General features: G+C 32.6%; 1 protein-coding gene across 1 annotated transcript in view; it reads right to left on the bottom strand.

Moving 5' to 3' along the window:
• Positions 1 to 23,346, bottom strand: part of LOC130893242 (uncharacterized) — a 176,034-nt gene that overhangs the window by 87,235 nt on the left and 65,453 nt on the right. The window lies entirely within an intron of this gene.

Genomic DNA, 23,346 nt, shown 5'->3' with positions numbered 1-23,346 from the left:
GTTACCTTTGTTCGGAGCCGATAGAGATTCATTCCGAATCCGATATCACTGCAGACTGATCGAAGTATTTAAAACAATAGAATGCGGTTTTTGTACAAAAATATCATATATTCAAGTATATACTGTGTATAAATACTTGACCTTTTTTTAGTGTCGAAAAAAATTGATATTTGACAGCACTTTCAACAAATTTATTGAATAAAACCATTGATAAACCAAGAAAATATTGTATTTGATCTACTGGATTAATATAATCGAAGTATGCTATGTGATTTGTAATCTATTGATGGAAATGTATCTAAGAAGTAACCAGAAAGTCGACAATCATTTTATGGAAGGCGATAACCCATACAAGAGCTGGAAAGTATCCGTTAACTTGAAAAAAATTGTTTAGAAAGTGAAAATGCGTAGAAAAGTGACTAGAAAAAAAGAATGCGTGAAAAATTATTAAGGAAGTTCAAAAAAAAAGTATCTGGAAAGCGAAATCTTAAGTCAGTAATAAATAACCAGATGAACGGCAATTATATAACTTATAAGAGAAAATTATCTATCAAACGTTGATTTATCTATAAAAAAAGTGTCTGGGGTGTGAAGGAAATGGCAATTCGTGAAAAATTGTATTCCATTTAAATGCAACGCTGAATTTCGGTACCAAATTCAATTATAAGGCGACATTTGGCTTGAAGAGACAAAAATATCAACTGGGGAATTTGGCGTCGTTAAAAAAAACTTCCCTACGACAGATGGCAGGATCCTCGGGGAGCCCTGGACGTTTTGGAATCTCGCAAAACAACCTGAATGGCCCATCGCAAATACTGTAGTGTTTCATAGCATTCAGTCTACAAAAAAAAATTCTGAAACACTGGTTAAGAATATCGTGAATATAATGGACTAGAACTAGAAACTGCATTGAAAATTATGATGAGAATCTATATAAAAGTATTCTAAAAGGAACAACTTTTTATATATCTTCTAAAAATAAAAAATCATATAGAAAAATGTCTATTTGGTTGGAAATCGCTAGGTAAAAAGGGACAGATTATAGTATGTATATCAAACGAGAGCTATAAACGTTAAAAAAGAAATTTCTAGGAAATTTGGGACGCGGAAATGCGTGGAAAAATGTTTAGAAAGTGGAAATATGTGATAATATCGAGACTAGAACTCAAAAATATATTAAAACTTGCTTAGGAACCGATGAAAGTCTTAAAACAAAATCCTGAAAGGGAAAATTTATTGAAATACATATAAAAAAATGTCCAGTCGGTTGGAAATTGATAGGTAAAAAGTGATAAATCATATTAGAAGTGGAAAGTGAGCCTTATAATTAGAAAAGTGTCTAGGAAGTGTGGGGAGTCTAATTGTGTAGAAAATAATATAGAAAGTGGTTATCTAAGATTGCGATCTGATTAAAAAGACTTCAGAAAGCGACAATCTAAAGAAAAATGTCCAGTTGATAGAAAATAACTAGCTGGAAGGCTAGTCTTTAAATCAGATGTGAAAAATGTGTATCAAACTAGTGCTATATATATATAAAATAAATTTCTAGGAAATTTGGGACGCGGAAATGAGTGGAAAAGTGTTTAGAAAGTGGAAATGCGTGGAAAATTTGATCTATAATATCAATAATCAATTAAGAGCTCGAAAATGGAATAAAAATTACTTATTAAGTCTAAAGAGTCTATAAAAAGTTATCCAGAAAAAGAAACTGGAATGAAAAGTCACTAGAAAGCCAAAGCACATAGAGAAAAATGTCCATTTCGTTGGAAATTACTAAGATAACATGCGACAAATTATATTCTAGGTCTAGGAAGTTGAAACTGCGCAGAAAAATGTCTAAAATTCCGAAATACTAAAAAGCTGGTGGTCTAAAACTCAAAACAGAAGTGTTGAGAGTCCACAAAGTGTATCTAGGAAGTGAATTGATCAAAAAATGTCTAAAAAAATTAAAAATTTATAAAAAAAATGTACATTCACCAGGAAATCATAATGTGGAAGGCGTCTATTTATATTAGAAGTGAAAAGTTACTCGTATATATGTAAAAAAGATATGAGGAAGTGGAAATGCTTAGACAAATGTGTATAATACTAAAAATCAATTGGACTAGAGCTCGAAGAATAATTAAAAATTATATAAGAAGTGACGGAATTCCACAAAAAGTATCTAGAAAGAGGGAATTGATCGAAAATTGGCTAGAAAGTTAAAATTTATAGAAAAATGAGGAGAAATTCGAGAACTGTTAGAACGACGGCGACATTTTATATTGGAATTGACTATAAAAAGTTTGTTGGAAGTGGAAATGCGTGGCAAAGTGTGTAGAATTTTAAAAGTTAATTGAAAAATTTCATAGGAACTGAAGAAGTTCGCAAAAATGTATCCAGGAAGTCCAGATAACGTAGAATAATAAAATGAAAATAGCATTTCCAGAGATGGTATGTATATTCCGTATTTATTTATATATGTCTATTTGTGTATTTTTGTTTCCAAGTATTATATTGATAAGTTTTATAATAAATATTTAGAATATCCCATTTCGTGATCGCCGCTCAACACGGCCGCTAATTCTTTTTATCTAAAAGATTGTATCTCGATTTGTATTAATACTTACATCCAATTTGTTACCAACTTAGTATCGGCATGTCGATAAATACGAAGAATAATTCTTTTTTCTTCGAGCATTCCACCTTCTCTTAAATAATAATGGTTTCTACCGTTTAAAAGGCGCGATAATTAGTGCTTAAAAACGCAATAAATTTCTTTATAAAGAAAGCCTACATAATTAAAGTCTCATATGTTCTTTTAATCAGCCGATGTTGAGTAAAACTACAGTACGATACAGAGTCTCAAATAAAGCTTTAAAGAAACCTTAAGACTCCTCCACACAAGCCACAATTTCGTTACAAAGAAGTCACTATTGAGCTCTCGAAAAACTATTTATATTTGGTAACCATCTTCACATTCAATGCAATATTTTTAACCAATCTAAAACAGCGAGAACAAAAATCGAGACTCAATGAACAACTTTTAGAAATATAAACTCAGTGGGTACATCTGTGGTGATTAAGAAATCTCCAAGATGAACGGTATACATATACAAGGATTGTTATATTATTATGTTGTTAAATTCTAATGGTACGTGTGTTTTTATTGAGCCGAATCGCACGTACATTGATTTATTGTGGCCTAAATGTGTTTTAATCACCTTCTCGTTTATCAATCATCAAATATCATCTTTCAAATCAATACCTACCTTCATATAAGCAACCGCTATTTGGGCGCTAAGATACTTGGAATAAAAAGAATAGTTTCTGGAAGAATCTGCTATTTCTTCAAACGCGTCGATCTGTGCAAATTGAACTACTTCATAATAAAGCACATCCATTCTAAAGAATAATCAAAATTCCAAAAGGTACACTCATAGAAAACTTCTTTATCTGTTCCAGTTGAAGAGCCCTACTGTGATGAAAATAAACTATGATTTTTTCTGCTTTCTTTAAGAAAGATGAATGTTGGTGCAAGGTAGGGTTTTACAGAAGACGTAGAGATTGCAAAATGAAATATTTTACATCGTCAGTCCCGTTAGAAAATTATCAAAATCATAGAATAAATTAAGAAAATTATATTTGGCGGAAACTAGCATGATTTTGATATGTAAACAAACGTTAGGTCCAAATTAATATAAATTACGTATATTTAATAGTTTATCTACCTATCAAAAACTATTTTTAGTTCAACAAAACCCGATACAATAAATAAAATAAAAGTATGTTCTGCTCATACAAATAAAAAAAAAATAGAAATTGGATATATAAAAGATCCACTCTATATATTAGACGGCAAGGTGGATTATCCAGATACCAATCTAAATGGGTTGAGATACGTTGCTAGAAATCGTGATTACACCTAGAATTCAAAATCCTTGTTCCTAAGCTGGCTTAAAGAAGATTTAGAAGAGAAGACGGGATCTCTCTCGCGTCGCTTTGAATCACCTCTTTCATACACCGTTAAAAATTTATTATGGAATTAAACAACAACATGTATCGAAAACAGGAAAATCAATTTCAAATTCCGTTATTTAAAGGAGGAAAAAGGATATAAAAACGCTCAATTCATTGATGAGCAAACCTAAAAAGTTCTGAGTCGCGAATATGAAAATTTAAACCAAGACATTTTGATAAAATATATTTGTAGTTCTATAGTTTTAATTCTATTTAATCCTAAGCCAGAATACAGTGAGATATACGACTGTTATGACCTATACTTTGTTCTCCATAGCTCTGCAGATTGGAAACTTGCTCGTGTTTAGCCCAAACCAAACTACGGTCTGATTGCTCTGGTCCAAGCAAGGCCATAAACAAAGTCGTTAACCAGCAAATCTTGAGTCTGCTAACATCATCAACATAGTTTTAGTAAACATAGATCAACAAGGCCTATGTCACCAACATACGAATTGAAGCTATAGAAAAATTTGGAGAATCTGGATGTATCAAAGGCTTTGGACAATCATCCTCACTTATCGACTAGCTTAATAGATTTTTTAAAGACCGATACATTCAAGTTGCTATCTATGGTCATACCTCAGACTTCCAGACTGATCTATAGCTTCATCGACGATAGCAGATTGGTTTTCATCCCATTAAACTCGCCTAATACCCAAATCCGTAGCCATCATTAATACCGATATTGAAAACATTTAGGAATGGAGTAGAAACAATCTGTTGAGGCTCAGGATTTGGTCTTTACTAGATAGAGTTGACCAGAAACTTGGACAGCTTCGAGCATAGAGGAAAGGCCGCTGACCTGACTCTGTTTTGACGATACCACCACGGAAGAAGCTCTTCCGAATTGTACAACTTAATCCCACCTAAAACAATATCTGCAAGATCTACTCCACGGGCAGACGTGGCTCATGAATACAGGGTTCGTCTACAGTCACCTAGAACGACAATTTATCGCGACTTTTTTCTTTGGAGAAGTGCAAACTCGTGAAAAGCAAGGCACGTCTCTCCCGAAGACTACAACATAGTTCAAGACCAATATGGTGTCTCCATACGGCAGGAACTACTTGATTAACCCTCATGTGGTTGCTTTCTATATAAAAAATTCTATCTTTTATTCTTTCCCATTCTATCCTCTTGGGTTGCCTCACATTTTTAATGTTAACTTGAATCAAATATCTAACTCTATAAACAGAATTCGTTATCCTTAAGACATCCTTAGAACAAACAAAAAGGAGATATCATTTATTCGTGAAAATATATTTAAAACTTAATAAATTATTAGGAAAAGCAGAAAGTAATGTCGTTTAAATGTTTGTTGATGTTTGATTGAAATTTGATAGCTCTCTTCAAAGTCTGGTTTACAGTCGAAAATTCACATATAATGTTGATAACGATTGAAAATGAATTTTGTTTAAATTTAACTCCATTACTTTAATATCCATCTTTGGAATTTTTATTAGTGTAGCTGTTTTAGAAACCTACTACGAGATTATATCAGTGAACAAATTAATGTAAATAGACGGATGTATAACTGAAGAGAATTTCAAGATTTCACATGCATTCCTATCACTATAAATAACATGAACTTTGAAAGATATCTTCATTGTTGTGACGATGCAACAGATTGATTAGTTAGATGTTTCTCAGTTTTTTCATTCCATCATTAGTGTAAACATACAAACACCATATAAAATCCAAAGAAACTGTTTGTATTCGTATTCGAGGTGCTTATATATAAGGGAGAAACTATGGTATGTTATTGGGGGATGGTTTTGGATGAACTATCTATAACTAGCAGTTATGCCCTTGGAGAAATGGCAAGTGGCAATTGCTCAAGTTTCACCCTGTGTAATATAATATTTAAGAAATATAATGAGAATTTTATATTAGGTAAGATATGGATTTTATCTATTGGTTGATGCCTAAAAGCCATCGACATTTTACGTGTGAGGAATTTTTTGTAACTATTTCGGTTTTTTTCTAAAAAAATATCGAATCTTTCTCCCGCTATAATTTGTTTTTCTGAAAACTGATATCTTTCTATGAATCTTCATATCAAAAAAACCCCTTTGCGTGAAACTTGAAAGGAATTCCAAATTCATAGCAAAGGGATGAAATGTTGAATCTTGTATCAAAAGTTATTTGATATTTTATAATTCACCTTCTATAATTACGAAGAATCAGGTATAATTTTTTATACGATTTCCGATTTTTCCATATTACAACGTTGCCATTCTAAAAGAATTTTTAGAATGTTAATTTTAAAGAAAAAAATTACTATTCTCGTTGAAGACAATTTCTGAAATTTTTTTCAAGTTGTCCATGTAAACAGTGCACGATGATAATTGTGAGTCGCACCTTAACGTCAAGTTTGTTGCCCAACTTAATTTGACATTTCTTTGTTTCAGTGTTTGACAAATTCAACCATGGAGAAGTACACTATTGAGCAGCGTATTAAAATTGTCGAAGCCTTTTACGAAAATGGGCGTTCAAATCAAAATGCATTTCGTGATTTTTTTGGTCAGCATAATCGACCAAATGTGTCCACAATCGGGAGAATTGTGCCCAAAATCATCAAATCGGGTCTGTAGGAAATGTGAAAACACCTGTGCATGCTCGCTCCGGCGGCGGGCCGTACTTCTTCGAAAATTAGGTCGGCCAAGCAGTTACCGTGTATGGTGTTCGCTATAGCGAGATGATAACGAACTTCTTGTGGCCAGAAACTGAGGATATGGACCTGGACGATATGTGGTTCCAACACTTGCCACACAGCCAACGAAACAAAGGCTCAAATTCAATGGTCGTGTTATCTCAAGTCGTGGCGATGTTAATTGGCCACCACGATCATGTGATTTGACACCGTTGGACTTCTTTCTTTGGGGATATTTGAAGGAAAAAGTGTACGTGTACTAAAGGATGATATAATTCGGCACATTAACGACAGAATCATTGAAAATATGGACCATCGAATAGAAGTACGCCACCGAAGCCGTGGCGAGCTTTTGGCCGATATTTTGTTTTACACATAATTGTCATAGATCCTTCTATCATTATAAAAAATATTAAGATAATAATTCTCTGGAAACTTTTTGTTTTATTTACAATTAACATCGTGCATTTTGGTTGGACCACCCTCTAGATGAGCTACAGATCTTCATTGGGCTTGAAATCATACGAGAATCAGGGATATAAGGAAATGCATTGATTGAAAGAAGCAAAAGGAAAAAGATACGACAGATAACATATACATAGACATAATAAAGAGCTCAATAGAAAGTAGAATGGAACAGAGGGAAGAAACTTCAGAGGGAAGGTTCAAATAGATAATATGATGAAGACAATAAAAGAAAACAAATCGGAAACACTAATTGGCTACAGAAACTTAAAAACGTAGACGATATAATAATAGTAGCAGACACATTTTGAAAAAAATGGAATAGAAAATAGACATATAGATGAAAAGCCTGATAAGAAAAATAAGAAAGGAAAGTCTAGGAAAATTTGGTACCATAGGAAGAAGGGTTAAGAAGTAAACGCTACAGCAAATGAATGAAGTTGCAAAGAATCGAGAAAGTGGGAATCCCCGGTTACTAGAATGATCAGCAATGCCACTAGTTGATGTAAAACCCTATACCAATTATCTGAATATCCTCAAACAATTCACATTAAATAGTTTCTGAACATTATTCCCAAAAGTAACTTAACATTCCTTACATCGTATAAAGTCTCACAAATAGCGACTGTCGCCTAGACTGTTTTGAGAAGTATTCCAAGAATATATCTAAAAGAAACCAATAACGAGTGAAATGCCTGAGTGGAATTTAAATAATAAGACGATAGATAAGCGAAGGCTTTTCTTTCAAATACAGATTCAAAGAAAATGCGAGACTTCTTCAAAGAATTATTTGACACCATTGGAAGCTTTTGCATGTCTGATAAAAGATCAAGTTTTTTTTTGTGTCTGTCAATCTATCGGCAAATAAGCGTTGATAAAAAAATTTGTGTAGTTAAACGAAATGTGTTTTTTTAGAAATCATTTATTTTATCTTGCTGATTGTCATCTTCTTTGCATAAAATATATCATTCAGAAGTAAATTTTTATTTAAATATTACAATATCGTTGAAAACAAAATAATTTGGTTCTTAAGCCATCTAAGTCTAATGTATCTAATTAGTATCGGTGCTAATTAAGAAGGAAAATTCGGAAAACTATTTTAAATGTGATACATATGATTGAAAATGTCCAGTTATGGTAAGCATATGGACAAGAAACTAAAAGAAACGAAGATGTTATTTCACTTAACCAGTAGTAAATAGTGAAAGTGGAATGCGAGCTACAGCTACAGCAACACAAACAATGGATTGCAAAGGGCGTAACTGCTCCGAAAGGGATGTGCGTGATGGCGACCTTTCTTTGGAATAGTCGTAGGATCATTCATCTTCAATTAAGGTAATTTTTATGGGTAAGATTTAGGAATTGCACTTAATATTGGTTGACCAGCCACCGTATTCAGTAAATTATTTTCCTGATATCAAAATTTACTCGCAGGAGAAAGATTTTGATCAGAAGAATTAAACTGTTAAATTAAAAAGGATGCTATGTTTCAAACATCTCTCTTATACAGGATTATATCATTTTATAATCTTCAAAAATGAGATAAATCTTTTCGTAGCCATAACGGTAAATTTTAATCTTGAGTGTTGAATTTTTTAATACATTTTTACATTTCATTCAAGTCGGATTAGCTTTAATATTTTCTAAAGGAATAATGTAGACTGTGAATAGTTTGGGTGTGTAAAATGTCTCTTTAATGAATTCTGCGACCAGCTGTGAAATATTTTTATACAAGACGCGTAAGGATGCATAAATTTCGCTTACGGTCACTTTGTCCCATGTGGATGTTTTCTCTTACCCACACGCTTTAGCGCTTCTTAATTTTGTCATTTTAGTATGGTGGATAATGTCGTAATTAAATACTGAAAAATGACAATAGGGTAAACTAGATAATAGATATTAGATTTTATTCGTTTAGAGCTCACAACTACTTTTACATTGAGCGGGTTTTTTATAACTCCCTTTCCTCAACCAATATTGGGTTTTATGAACATTACCTTTATTTTTATTGCTTATATTATGTTAAAATTCTAATCGAATGGACTATAAATCATTGAAACCAATTGAAGAGCATAGATGCAACTATGCATGTAAAGATTATAGAAAAAGACGATTTATAGATTGTTAGAGAACGAAAAGAAGTATAAGAGTTAATAATAGTAATCTAAAAATATTTTTTTATAACACCGATACTGTGAATCAAATATCTGTGAACAAAAATCACGACATAGACATATAGGAAAAGTGTAAAGGAAACGGTGATGAAATTTATGGTATGGGATTAACGGAAACATATTTCGGAAAGCAAATAATTATAAAGATAATTCATGTTCAACTGAATCTCCCACACTAACTTGATTATAAATTGTGAAACAAATTTCCACTGCTCTCTAAATACACTCCTTGTTCTCTCATTTCATTTATAGAACGACTCCGTCGAGCTTTAGCATGTTTTATTTGAATAATTAATATCTAGAAAAATCTGATTTTTTTCCAATGTGCTTCAGTTTTATACTGTGTAATTAACGTTAATTTTTGAGGTAAATCGTATTGTTTGTAATTGTACAATGTATAACCAAATTAATGCTTGTTGAATGATTGTGGGTTTTTGATAGTTCTTAGTATAATTCTCAATAGTCCACAATACAGAACCCTTCCTACTTAATGATCAAAACATTCTTGAAACTTTGCAAATACTGCTGCTGCTGCTTTTTCGAGCTAAAAATTTCGAAACATGTCGAAATCACGAGCTGTTATTTTGTGATGAATATATGCTTATTTTCAATGCACGCGGTAGATAATACGATAAGAAATTCGAAAAAAAATATACAGGGTTAAGATTTGCTAAGCGTTCTTAGTATCCGACAAATTCCCTGCTGCGTTTTTGGAGTCCGACAGCTTAAAAATGACAATTTCAAGAGGTTTTACTTTTAATTTTAGAATGGATCATGTTTCCTTATCTTGACCGACAAATTTTCTGCGTAAAAATCTCAAAAAACAACTCAAACTATATGTATTTTATGCATATGAACTCTAGTAGAAAAATTATAATTCGTGTTGAAATAATAATTGATACACAGTACTGGGAACAGAAAATAATCCAAGGGGACTAAATCTGGCGAATAGGTAGCAATTCATACTTTAATTCGTTAATTTTGGGCATTGTAATCACGGATGTGTAAGCTGGTGTATTGTCTTGATAAAAAACACTTTCTTCTTAGCTAAATGCGGTCGTTTTTGTTTGATTTCTTCGCTCATGTATTGTAATAAGTTCCCATAATACTCGCCGTTGATAATTTTTTCTTTATCAAGATATTTAATGAAAATTATACCACGCGCATCTCAAAAAACCGACGCCATGACCTTGTCTGCAGATGGAACGATCTTTGCTTTCTTTGGAGCCGGTTCCCCCTTTTCAATCCATTGTTTGGATTGTTCTTTTATTTCAGATGTGATGTGGTAGACCCAAGTTTCATCCATGGTTAAGAAACATTACCAAACATTCGATGAAAACATCTTCACGACGCTGTTATTACTCATCTTGCATACAGCTTTTTCATGTCCAAATTTTCAGTTATTATACTTTCAAATTAACTCGCTTGTATATTTTGTCCAAAGAAGAAGTCACTAGATTGAATTATTTTAAAATATCTGAGTCAAGAATTTTTATCAATCATCTTTCGGACAAGAGTGAAAAAGAAAGTTATAGATCTTGATAATTTTTCACAAAAATTGTCATTTTTACTATTACTGCTGTTTACAAAGTTAGGGTGGATAAAGGTTAAGGGATAATAATTACAATAGGCAAAAAAATAAAAAAAATTTCGTTGATTCTTTGTTGTGAATAGTTCGGTTTTGTAATTTTCCAATAATTTTCAAAACAAGAATTTGGGAAGTTCTTATGAAATTCCTTTTCTTAGTATAGGAATATTACTTTTTAAGAAGAATTCAAAAAGGTTTCAAAGTTTACGACTCGAGTTGTTGCCGCTGGCATTGTGGAGATTATTAGAATTCTTATAAGCCGCTCGCCTTTGGTATATCAACTTTTCCTGTAGGAAACCATTACGCCATGTTTTTATTACATTTATAAATAGAACTCTATACAGCTGATAAAGTTCATTTGGCAAAAAGGCCGTGAAACGTACAAAATAATGATAAAATTGCAGTCGGGGGTAGAAAAGTTAATATTCTTGGAATCTAATAACAAAAAAAGAATGGAACTACGAACACTACGGTTCTCCCTTCAATCATCATTCCAATTTCCTTTGTATTTTCTTTTTATCCCGCGTCTCCTTTGGGGAATGTCTTTGTACAACAGTAACTGACCGAGACAGAATGATTTTGTTTGGTGCATATAAATAAATCAAATACACGTTTTGAAAAAAAAATGACAATTACTAATGACACATGAGTTATATGCCTAATAAAAGGTCATATGAAAAAAAAGCAAGAACTGATCATTCAGAACGTCTTTTATACAAAACATTCGTACACCATGTGTTTAATTTCGTCGTCGCTGTTAAATATTTCACCCGTTAACTCGGTTTTCAGCTTTGCGAACAAAGAATAATCAAACGGGGCCCGATCACGGCTATATGGTGGATGTTCAATCTCAGTGATGCCTCTGTGGAGTTTCGTCATGAAGCAAGGCTCATTTTGCTACGCCTTTTCATTCATTTTTAACGCAACTGCATTAATAAGTCATTGTTGAGTTTAAGGTTGTATCCTATTCCTTGAATTCGATCGAAAGGATATCCTCGCAGTCCCAAAATCATTACTTTTTTGGTGCTTTACGTGACCTTTGCTTTTTTTGGTCTTGGTACTCGCACATCCTTTGAACACGTGCCTGTTATGACCTTTAGTTTTTGATGTCTCGGGCTCTCGTATTGGATTCCGGATCAGTAGAAGACACTTGTTCTGGAAATGTAGGTCTGTGCTGCAATTTCTTTTGTGTTCTTGCGCGCATCATTTTTATTCTAATATTTTGCAAGTTCCCGTAAACAGCGTTCATTATTTGTTTGATTTGTGTTGGTGTTAATCATTTTGATTCAATAGCTTGTAGTATTTAACGGCATCCTTTAAAGGGCGATCATCAACGAATCGTAAGTTAGAGTGACTGGCCATGCGAAAATTTATACGCAGGTCGAAGGTGAATATCTAATGATAACTTGCGAGAGTACTGACAGAGTACAGTAAACCTCTGCAATACTTAATTAAGGAGCCACTAATTGGTATACGGATCTAAAATGATGATGGTTTGGTAGGCCTCTGCAGAGGACGTTCCAAATGAAGCTACCGTCTTCAAAGCTTGAGTATTGCTTGTAATGGAATGTGGACGCTCGATGGACAGTAGGCGAACCACGACAAAAATCATAACGGCCGAAATGGTGTGTTCTAGGTTTGTGCAGGAATGCAGATGTGTAGATAATCAACATAGAAATCTATACGCCATATAATGTGATAAGCGGATGTCTATCTTTTGACGTATGGCAGTGGGGAACGTTGGTATGTGATGAAATAGTTGAGAAATTGACGAAAAAATGTTTGTTGTTTAGCGCTTTTTTAGCTGGTTCGTAAACAAGGTGAACTAAGGAAAATATAGTGAAAAATTTCATCCAATCAACGCAATTATGTTTTCCATTTTTGAGAAATTTCGTCGCTTTGGATTTGCAATCATTGTGTGATTAGTGGATTTTTATATACTTAATGAAAGTTTTTTGAATAACTTATCATGTGTTTTCCATTTTTTCTTCTTCTTAATGGTTTATTTTTCTTTCGACGTATCAACTAAACATTCTAATATAATTTTTAAAATATCTCATTCCTGAAATTTAGAGAATTTTCCAACAGATCTGTTTCTAAACCATTGTTTTATCGTATAATATGTTTATATATGGAATTTATCCGATCTACCAATTTATTCACTACTATTATCTAGTATTGTACTGTTCACATCAAGAATGCACCGATATATCCAAGAAGTACGTAATTGAATAATTTATTTTCTCATTTAAACGATATTTATAGCCTCTTTTTCCTATTTTATAGTACAGGAAATCTCAATTTGCATGCCGCTCAAAATGGCGGTTCGAAAAATCGAAACCACTGGCTTGCCATTCATTCTAATTAGATTTAACTCGACACTCGGATAGATAATTCAACTCCCATCAAACTCTAATGGGTAATTACATCTTTATTCTATAATTAGTTGAAAATTTATTTGCCCATATATATTTACCTAATAACTATTTTGAAGTTAGTATAAATAACCTGGCTTTCTAGACATTTGTTTTTTTGGAAATTCAACTTTAAATTTGTTCAAATATTATTTTAGGATATCAGTGTACGTCAAACCAAGTCATAAATATTATTAATTTAAATAGAACACCACAGTTGTACCATTAATACGCAAACTACAATTATTATTCTTTATATTAAACAAAGCCGCGAGATTTTTCTTTTTATCCAAATAATTAAAAACTGTTCTTCCCACACGATATTCACGGCAATGACAACACTTGAAAAGACCAAGATACGTCATAGAGATGGGACATCACGTTTTTGAGCGTGTCTCGAATAATTCAGAGTTTTTACAAAATTTCTTCTTCGTTGTTGGATGGATATGACGAAAAAAAATTTCCATTTTTACTTAAACACGTTTCACGTGACAAAAAAAATTATTGAAACCAAAGAAAAGTTGCGTAAATATTCTCATGAAACTGCTCTGGCGTATGGAATGATTTTTAAATGGTTTTCCGTTTTCAAAAGTGCCCAAATGTACACATAAACTGAAACTACTATAAAAATTGTACTTAACAAACATAGAACGTATTAAAATTAAAAATCAGTCGACATTTTTTAGTTAATTAACTTTTATATGAAAATTCTGTCCTTTTATCGTCTTTTAATCATGATTTTGGCTTTTCTCTGTCGCCTATTACTACAACAAAGCCATTCTGACATTCTCCTAGATGTTTGTTAAAGTAAAGAATCATATTCTAGTTCTTAGCTCTAAATCTATGTAGGAATTGATTTGTTCCAACGAAATGCACCAATTAGTTCTTGTAGTTAACGGTAAATATGTTTTCACGACGAAATCATAGTGTGTCCATCCTCTTTTCCCAACAAAATGTCATTAATAACGATGGGATAACTACTAACTACCTCATTGTGCACATTAAATGATTTCATTTCGTGTTTTTTCCATTTCTTTTACTGATTTCACGATTAATACTGCAAGAAATATAGACAAGAACACCTCAGATGTGTATTTTCAAACCGGTATATAATAGAAAAAACTTGCTTCTTATGTGAGATAGCTAATTAAGTAAAAATTTCAACCAATTGCATCTGCGATACTTCAAATGACAGGTTACATATGAAAAAGATATTCGCTAGGTGGGTTTCTCATGCTGATCAAAAGCTCGCTAACATTAAAAGTTCAAATTAATGTTTGGTAAACAAAAACTCAAAGTTTTTGTTTTGTATAGAACCATCTGCTGTTACTATTAACAAATAAATACATGGACTCGTATAAAAACTTAATAATCTAGGTTGAAAGTAATAAAAATAACCAATTGAAACCTTGTTAGTTGACAAGAAAAGTTACAGGGTGTCTTTGGCCTCCTCACCAGCGTCGCAAGTATATGAGGACTTCAATTCATACCCTTCGTCTACACTAGCGCCATTCTGGAAGATTTTTGAACTATTATTTGTCGTATATAGCTGGATACTTTTTCAACTATTCTCTTCCTTATCTCTACCCTCCAAAAATTTATGTAAAATTGTAATATTATTAGTTTCTGTCATGTTTCTGATGTCTTTTGTCAAAAATTCACATAAATCTGACAAATATTAGAGGATATATAAAAAAACTGTTTTTGTTGTTGGGGGTTGAGGGGAATAAAGAATTTTAAGACTTAATTGAACTTCATTTTAATGTAAAAAAATTTTAAAAATGCGGAAAAGTTACGTAAATATTATCCTGAAAATGGTCTGACCCCTAGAATGATCTGTGAGTGGTTGTTCCCTTTTGGAAGTGTTCACGTGAACGCAGACTGTTTTTGTTGTTGGGAGTTGAGGGCAGTAAAGAATTTTAAGACTTAATTGAACTTCATTTTAATGTGAAAAAATTTTAAAAATGCGGAAAAGTTACGTAAATATTATCCTGAAAATGATCTGACCCCTAGAATGATCTGTGAGTGGTTGTTCCCTTTTGGAAGTGTTCACGTGAACGCAGACTGTTTTTGTTGTTGGGAGTTGAGGGGAATAAAGAATTTTAAGACTTAATTGAACTTCATTTTAATGTAAAAAAAATTTAAAAATGCGGAAAAGTTACGTAAATATTATCCTGAAAATGGTCTGACCCCTAGAATGATCTGTGAGTGGTTGTTCCCTTTTGGAAGTGTTCACGTGAACGCAGACTGTTTTTGTTGTTGGGAGTTGAGGGCAGTAAAGAATTTTAAGACTTAATTGAACTTCATTTTAATGTAAAAAAAATTTAAAAATGCGGAAAAGTTACGTAAATATTATCCTGAAAATGATCTGACCCCTAGAATGATCTGTGAGTGGTTGTTCCCTTTTGTGAATGTAGACGAAGCTGAACGTCCGAAGGTCTCGGAAACAATCAGTGGCCACTCGTATTAAAAAATTTTATGTGTTCTGCAATGTTTCCAAGTTTTTATATCGAATTTAATGATTGATTTTATCGAATGAATTGGTTGCCATCACAACAATGCTCCTGCCTATTGGTTCTTTTTATTAAAATTTACTTGTCAAGTCGCCCTCGTAAACCGATAAATTTTTACTTATTATCATAACAAGAGATTTCACTTCAACGTAAATTTTTCCAGTTTTAAATTCTTGTAAGAAGCTATTTGATTCCGTGTCGTTGATGTTTATAATCTGTATTATCGTAAATTGTAATTGTGTGTTAGTTATCTGAATTTCCATTTAACAGCTTAGTATAGAAAAAATTCCAACAATATCGCCCACCTCTACATGTCGCATTCGAGCAATCATTGCCTTAATGGTTCTAGCAACGAACACCTCTCGTAATGAACACTGGTGGCTCCATCTTTGTCTTCAGCATCGCGAATAAAGACCGATACAGGGAACCACCAACAGTCATTATAACAGCAACATGTTTAATTATGAAGCTGCACTAAAATCGTGACTCTCAAAGTCAAATTCTACTAAGGAAGTGCTATTGCATCACGCCTCAGATGTTTTCTTCAGAGACAATTCATTGTTCAAATGTTATTTGGGTAGAAATAATACAGGTGCTTCACATTGTTCTGATAACAGGTAATAACTTTTTACTTCTAGTTTTATATTACAAGGTGTTTTAGGAAAGTAATATCAAATATTGTTAATATTTAATGAAAAGTATATTTCTTTTTTTAAGGGCTAACAAATATCCAGATGGAAGCGTAGAACTCGTGAGATTGTTTTTTTTTCCGACATCTTGAGACATTATTTTACATTGTTAACAAGAAAACCCGCAGATATTCAACTCAGTAGTCAGTAAAATAACATGATAGTTAAGTAAGAAATGTAAACATACCCTCTAGCTAATAAAGCAATTACAGCGAAGAGATGAACTTCGGTTATACATAAATTGAACTAATCTTTATTAGATTCGCTTTGGAAACAATAGAATGTCGTAATAAGATTGTGAATATCACATACAGTAGGGAATTCCTTTGCATTAACAAGAAATATAAAGAATAATGGTAAAATATTAAACGTGGGACTGACGGAAAAACATTGAACCCGATTATTCTGACATACTAGCTTGCGTAAATTGAATAAAAACAACTTTTTGAATGACTTACACTCAGAATTCGTTTTTAACATTGTCTATAATTTATAAATGGCGCAATCAGTAGGATACGCGTGGGTATTTGAAAAAGAAAAAGTTTTTCTTTAAATCGCTTCCGTTCGGATAATAGACTTTGTCGTTTCAACGAAGTTATGCGTTATGTGTGAACAAAGCAGTAATCAACGAATCTACAAGACTCTGTGAAGAAGCAGCAGTCTACCATCAAGGTAAGTGCCAAGCTACTTCTCGCCTTTCCCAATAATTGCCCTTTAAAAAGCGATCCTTATGTTCATAAGTTAAAACTGGCGCAGTCAGTAGGATACGCGGAGGTATTTGAAAAAGAAAAAGTGTTTCTTTAGTTCGCTTCTGTTTGGATAATAGACTTTATCGTTCCAAATTTCAACGACGTTATGCGTATTTAACGAAATTACATATACAGTGAACAAAAAAGTAATCAACGAATCAACCACCCAAGCATCAAAGTAAGCACCAAGTTACTTCTCGCCTTTCCCAATAATTGCCCTTTAACAACCGATCCTTATGTTCATAAGTTATAACTGGCGCAGTCAGTAGCATACGCGAATCAACTAAGTAGATAAAATCCAAACATTCAGCAGGGGTGATACATTTTTTGAATTATCATAATTTTAGTTCTCCATTGAGTGAGAAAAATACACAAATTATGTTTGCAAAGTAAATTCTTTTACTGTGTAACGAAGGTAAAATGAGTAGTGTAAACAGTGTGTTCAGTATGAATATTATCAACACATACAAGGGTCTAAGAAAGAAGAAAACAAATTGTATGATCTACATGCGGTTGTTCGTTATTCATAATTTATCATTTATTTAAGTGACGTTACGGTTAGCTTCCCTTTTTTTGTGTTTGTCATTGGCATTGTTTCAAAACCATTTTTTTAAACAGAAATATTGATGCCTCCGAAGCATCACTTCTCATTGATTTGATGGCTATTGTCTACCCCAATCCATTTTAAAATTCGACACATTTTTAATTCAATTACTCGCAGATAAAATGATTTGTTTCGGCTTTAAAACTTTGGACATTTCCATTTCAAAGTTTTTTCTATATAAAGTTTCATTATTTTTTCAAAATGACATGAAACAGAATTTACTGATCACAAATTCATTTAGTATACCAAAACTTTTTGTGGGTAAAATATAATTTTGGATAAATGGAAAGTAGAAACTTTCAATCATTACCTACGTGTAGAGTTTATCAATAATTATCGATTGAATACAGAAAATCAAATTATAGGATAAATTACGATCGGAATGAGGAGCCAAAAGAAATCGAAAATATTAAATTTACAAAGAGATATATTCTCCCTCGAATCATTATCCCTTGTATTTATTTCTCGTAGCGGGATTGGCACTGACAAACCCCAGGAGGGACTTCTTTGTGCTGGTGTAACTGACCGTATTGAATATAATTTAGTTTGAGATTCAGCAGACTCCGATGACTCATCATCAAAAATTTATTATTAAATTTAATATGAGAACAATTTGCAGACATATAATTCAATATCCGCCTTGGGAAACTACCAAAATCGAACAACAAGAAATTCACATCTCGATACCTGCTTGTTTATCAATTGAATTAAATCCAATAATTAATTCTTCTTCGTCTTTTAATAACTTATGCATTTCGAACTTTGGCTATTAACAAGGCTTTCAAAATATTCCAATAGATCCATATTTAGAAAGATTCCAGTATTTTTGAAGTAGCCTCGGTTGTGGTCCAAGCCTCTACACCATAAAAAAAACAGAAAATTTGTAGCACCTGACTAGTCTCTTCATGTTGTTAAATGGATGTTGAATTTTGCTAATTATCATGTTTTGTTTTTGATATATTCAGGGAGAGTCCATATTTTTCACTGGCTGCGTTTATTTTTGGCATATTTTGTAGTTCTTCATTGTTATTTGCTATAATTACTGTTTCGTCGGCATATCTAATGTCGTTGATTGCTTCTCCGTTAATTTTCTTGTCATCTGATAGTTCTGCTAATGGTTTTTTGAATATTTCTTTGGAATAAGTGTATGTGTACGTCTTTGTTAACATCTTAGCATCTCTGGATGATAACCTGTAGGCTAAATATGGTTTCCTTTGTACCTAGTGCGTTACGAAAACCAAACTGGGTTTCAGAGATTTTGTTTCACATTTTGCCTTCGTTTTGTGAGTTATCAAGCTTATTAGGCGGTACTGTTCATAGTGCTTCTGGTTTTTTTGTGATAAAAGTTGATTGCAGTCAGTCTTCGGGAATCTTTCGTCTATCAAAATATGAAGAAACTGATTTTCTGTTTCGCACATCAATTTCAATATTTGCCTTTACGTCGAGTCTTTGAATTGAAATCCCAGAGACGTCATCGTCGTGTGTGTATTTACTACTAATTAATTGGTTTCAAAAATTGTCACATCACTATTTAATAATCGATTTAAATCGATATTAAATTCGATTAGTGTTGAATTTTCTTCCCCAAATAATTTCTGTTATTGACAGTGTATTGTGATCGGGACCGGTTACCGTGTGAATAGCCAGCCACTTCTAACTTGATCGCGCTGTATAAACACTCGTATCAGCCTTCGCTAATATTGACTAGCGAATGGTAATAGTACGGAGGATTATCTACCAAAAATTAGATGTTTCGTTTTATCATCTTAATCATTGTTAATGTTAAATTTTTCATCATATAATAAATTATTTGGGTAAATCTGGTGAAATATACTCTTATTTTGGAAATTCAAAAGTTTTCATACTTTACGAGCTATAATTATTTATAATTTTCGATTTGGTTTTATCTAGACATCATTTCAGATCTAATCAACTAATCCACATAATTTTTAGTAATAACGTGCAGCAAGTTTTTGATATAACCATGGTTTTACCTTAGATGCATACAATTGTGAACTAAATTTTGAACATAGTGCAAAGTCCGGACTAAATAGTGGATTCCACGTGCTTTTCGAAGTATGTGGTTAAGCATTGTCTTGTTGTAAGACATAAACATACTTTAGGTTAACTAAAATTGGACATATTCGTATCAGTTATCCACTATTGATCTCGGCATATATAGCTCGATCATCAGGAATGATTTCGAAGTACATTAAACCTTCATAATTCCACTCGACACAAAAAAGAAGACTTTCCTTTCTAATCGACCTCTCTATGCGACAGGTTCTGGTAATTATCCTTTGTCTAATTTGGGCCAACTCTAAATATGAGACAGAAATTTGGGGCTCAATTTTCCTCCAATTTTCATTTGCTAACATTTGTCCCACAAAAACAAATTTTACACAAAACTTGAGATAATGAAAAAAAATCAATTCGTCTATGGCAATAGTGGTGGCCGATCAATAAAAAATCACCCAAGACAAAAATTCTCGTGATTTTGTGACGAGCTTCTCTCCTATTTAGCTGTATGAAAGAAACAACTATTTTCGAGTGGAATTCTTCATTAAATCTTTAAGCAAACAACGATATCGAACCTCAAAAAATTCCTATAGATATCCTGGATGACTCTTTTTATAAAGATGGCTTAAAAAAAATCTCCGCAATCCAGCCGTGTCGCAGTAACCGGAATTATTAGAGATGATCTTCTTATTTCACATATGAGATGGAAAAGACCGTTTACCTTTACCGTTACGAACTTTTTAGTGAGAGTATTTCCAACCCAAGCCCCACTATAAACAATAATCTCCACTTGACCGATATCTTGACTCGCATACAGGGTTTTTCATTCGAGTAAAAAAGTAACAAAACAAAGCTCTTCAACCTCAAAAGCTTTATTCCTTTGAACAAGTGTTTGGTACTATAATTTTTATATGTTCTTGTGAACGTTTTAGACATATTTAAAAAAATAACAATTCATATTTAATCAGAATATGTTAGAAACAAGTTGTATATTGAATTATTTTATACATGGTATTATCGGAACGCGTTGTATAAACAAGCGAACAGTTTTTGAATAGTTTGTGTAAAGTCTTAAATCAATATCAATCGTACATTGCTCATGTTTCAAATCTTGATGACTACTCCATCGATCCACGTCTTTAAATCCATCTTCCTTTGAGTTGGTCATCCAAAAACCTTCAAACATTGGAATGATAATGTGGTGGTGCATCATCTTTTTGATACCAAATACTGGGATACAAGTTTTCCTTATTATTTGGATCAAGAGTGGGCTATTTCCATGGAAATTTGGTTGAATTGTTCTCTATCTGCGCTACTCGGAATAATCTCTAATTTCTAATTTGGTATCCACGATCTATCCATCTTCTGGCTTCAACCTTTCCCTAAATCATCAGGCGAGGGATATCATGGATTATATACCCGAAATAAATCTTCCTTTGGCGATTCCTTTCAAAGCTTTGATTTTTTGGATGAAATGGGTGTTTTGTCTAAATCTAATGGGTATTTTCCAGACCCAATAGCGAAAATTGAGTCGATTCAGAAAATTTTCATTACAAATTACCTGCTAGGAGAAAGCAGTGCCTTTAAAAAAAACGTTGCTTGGACTGTAGAAACAAATAATATTTCAGCAATTATTGGTAATACTTAATCATAGTAGACCAAATATAAAGATAAGCACTTATTTTTCAGGGTTTTCAACACATAATCAAACGAAAATAAGGTAAAACAGCCGTCCAATAACAAATTCAAGTCATCGATTAGGACTTTTAGGACTTAATATGTGCCTTTAGGATTGCAGGGAGGGGGATTGATGAAATGTTGTAAGTCGGCTTGAAATGACCTTTTCGCAGTTCCATCATGTACTAAAAAAACAGAAATTGATATAATGTAATCAAAGCAGAGTCTATCGGTAATGAAACATTCAAATAGAAATAAATTTGAATTTTATATGGCGGAATTTGAGAATTTTCATCACAATGCCTCATGGATGTAAAATTTAAGACGTCTGCCAGGATTATCTCGTGATAATACGTGAATAAATTATATAAACGACTAAAATTTTGTTGTGAAGCAACTTATGCTGTAATTGCGTGAAGGTTGTCTTCTAATGACAACAAAACATCCAACTTTGCATCGTTGCTATTTCCAGTTTTTGGAGCATGCAACACGCTTCACGATCCATTGAATTTTGCAGCAATTCTGCTTACTGTGCTTGTAGCAATTGTAAATTTTTCAAAACGTGTTCAGTTAGTTGCCTTTTTTGACTGTTGTTTTGTTAAAACAATTTTTTTTTTATCAAAAATGAAAGTTGTACATTTTATTAATTGAGTACAGTTGTCTAAAATACATTTATCTTGACTGGTTTTTCTCGTAGATTATTCTTTATACATTGCATCAAAGTATAAATGATTTTCAACGTTATTCCTTCGGACTAAATAAAGAAAGTTTGAGAAGCATCTTTTGAGGTGCACAGATTGTTTACCCTGAGCTGATATCTAAATGTTTTCTTCGCGTAGCACAAACATGTATGCCGTCAGTTGGGGGATATTAATCTGGCATCGGGCCAGCGATCATCGAAGTTCCTGTTAGTCGGTAATTTCTTTTCGCCATACGTGCTTATCGAGCCTTTCTTTGTTCGAAAGGGTTGTCGATGCTGGTTACACTAAAAATTACAGTGTTAAATTTATAGAAAACTTTATTGTCTAATTGTACTGCATATCTAGTAATCGTATAAAAAAACTTTTAGATGATGTAATACATGATAAAACTGAGTAACGTATTTCCAATACTTTTACTACGTAATATTCAACCATATCATCATCATCAATAAAACTAATAATCTAAACTAAATTTATTGTTTCTACTTCCTTGCCGTACTTTTGTAAACTATATTCGTCGAATTAGTTTCATTTGTATCTTTGTCATTGAACCAATATCCTTTGAGAAGCATTTCTGATCTGGAAAAGAACCAAAAGTTGCAAGCTACTTCAGAACTGTACGGAACCGAAGCCGTAAAACTAAAACACACTGTATCACACCTTTAAAAACTGCTCCGTAGTCTTTAATGACTTTCTAGTACGTATACTTTAATCATAACATTTTCATGATCAAGGTAAACAGTCCAAATTGGCTTTGCTTCGACTTTAACATCCTTTTTTTACCCTTGTTGATCGCAATAGATGAACCACCGAATTTTGACTAATATACCTAAAAAGCGCGAGTACAAATTTATGATTAAAGTTAAAACAATAATTTATAAGAAAATGGATGATTTTTTTTGTTCGCACGGTCTTCAAATCAAACAAAATGTATCAGCCTCTGTGTATATACTGGTTTTAGCGTTTTGATAGTGGGATTGTGGAAAAATTAAAAATTAAGTGTATTAACTCTAAGATATTCCCGAGCTTTCGAATACTTATGTATTTATCGTCTGGGAATTGATTAGTTAAGAATTGCGGCGTTCTAAATTCACGCTTGGT

This window comes from Diorhabda carinulata, chromosome 4 (assembly GCF_026250575.1).
Source record: "Diorhabda carinulata isolate Delta chromosome 4, icDioCari1.1, whole genome shotgun sequence".
NCBI lineage: Eukaryota > Metazoa > Arthropoda > Insecta > Coleoptera > Chrysomelidae > Diorhabda > Diorhabda carinulata.
Note: the sequence above shows the minus strand (reverse complement) of the source record. Positions and strands in the feature narration are given on the sequence as shown.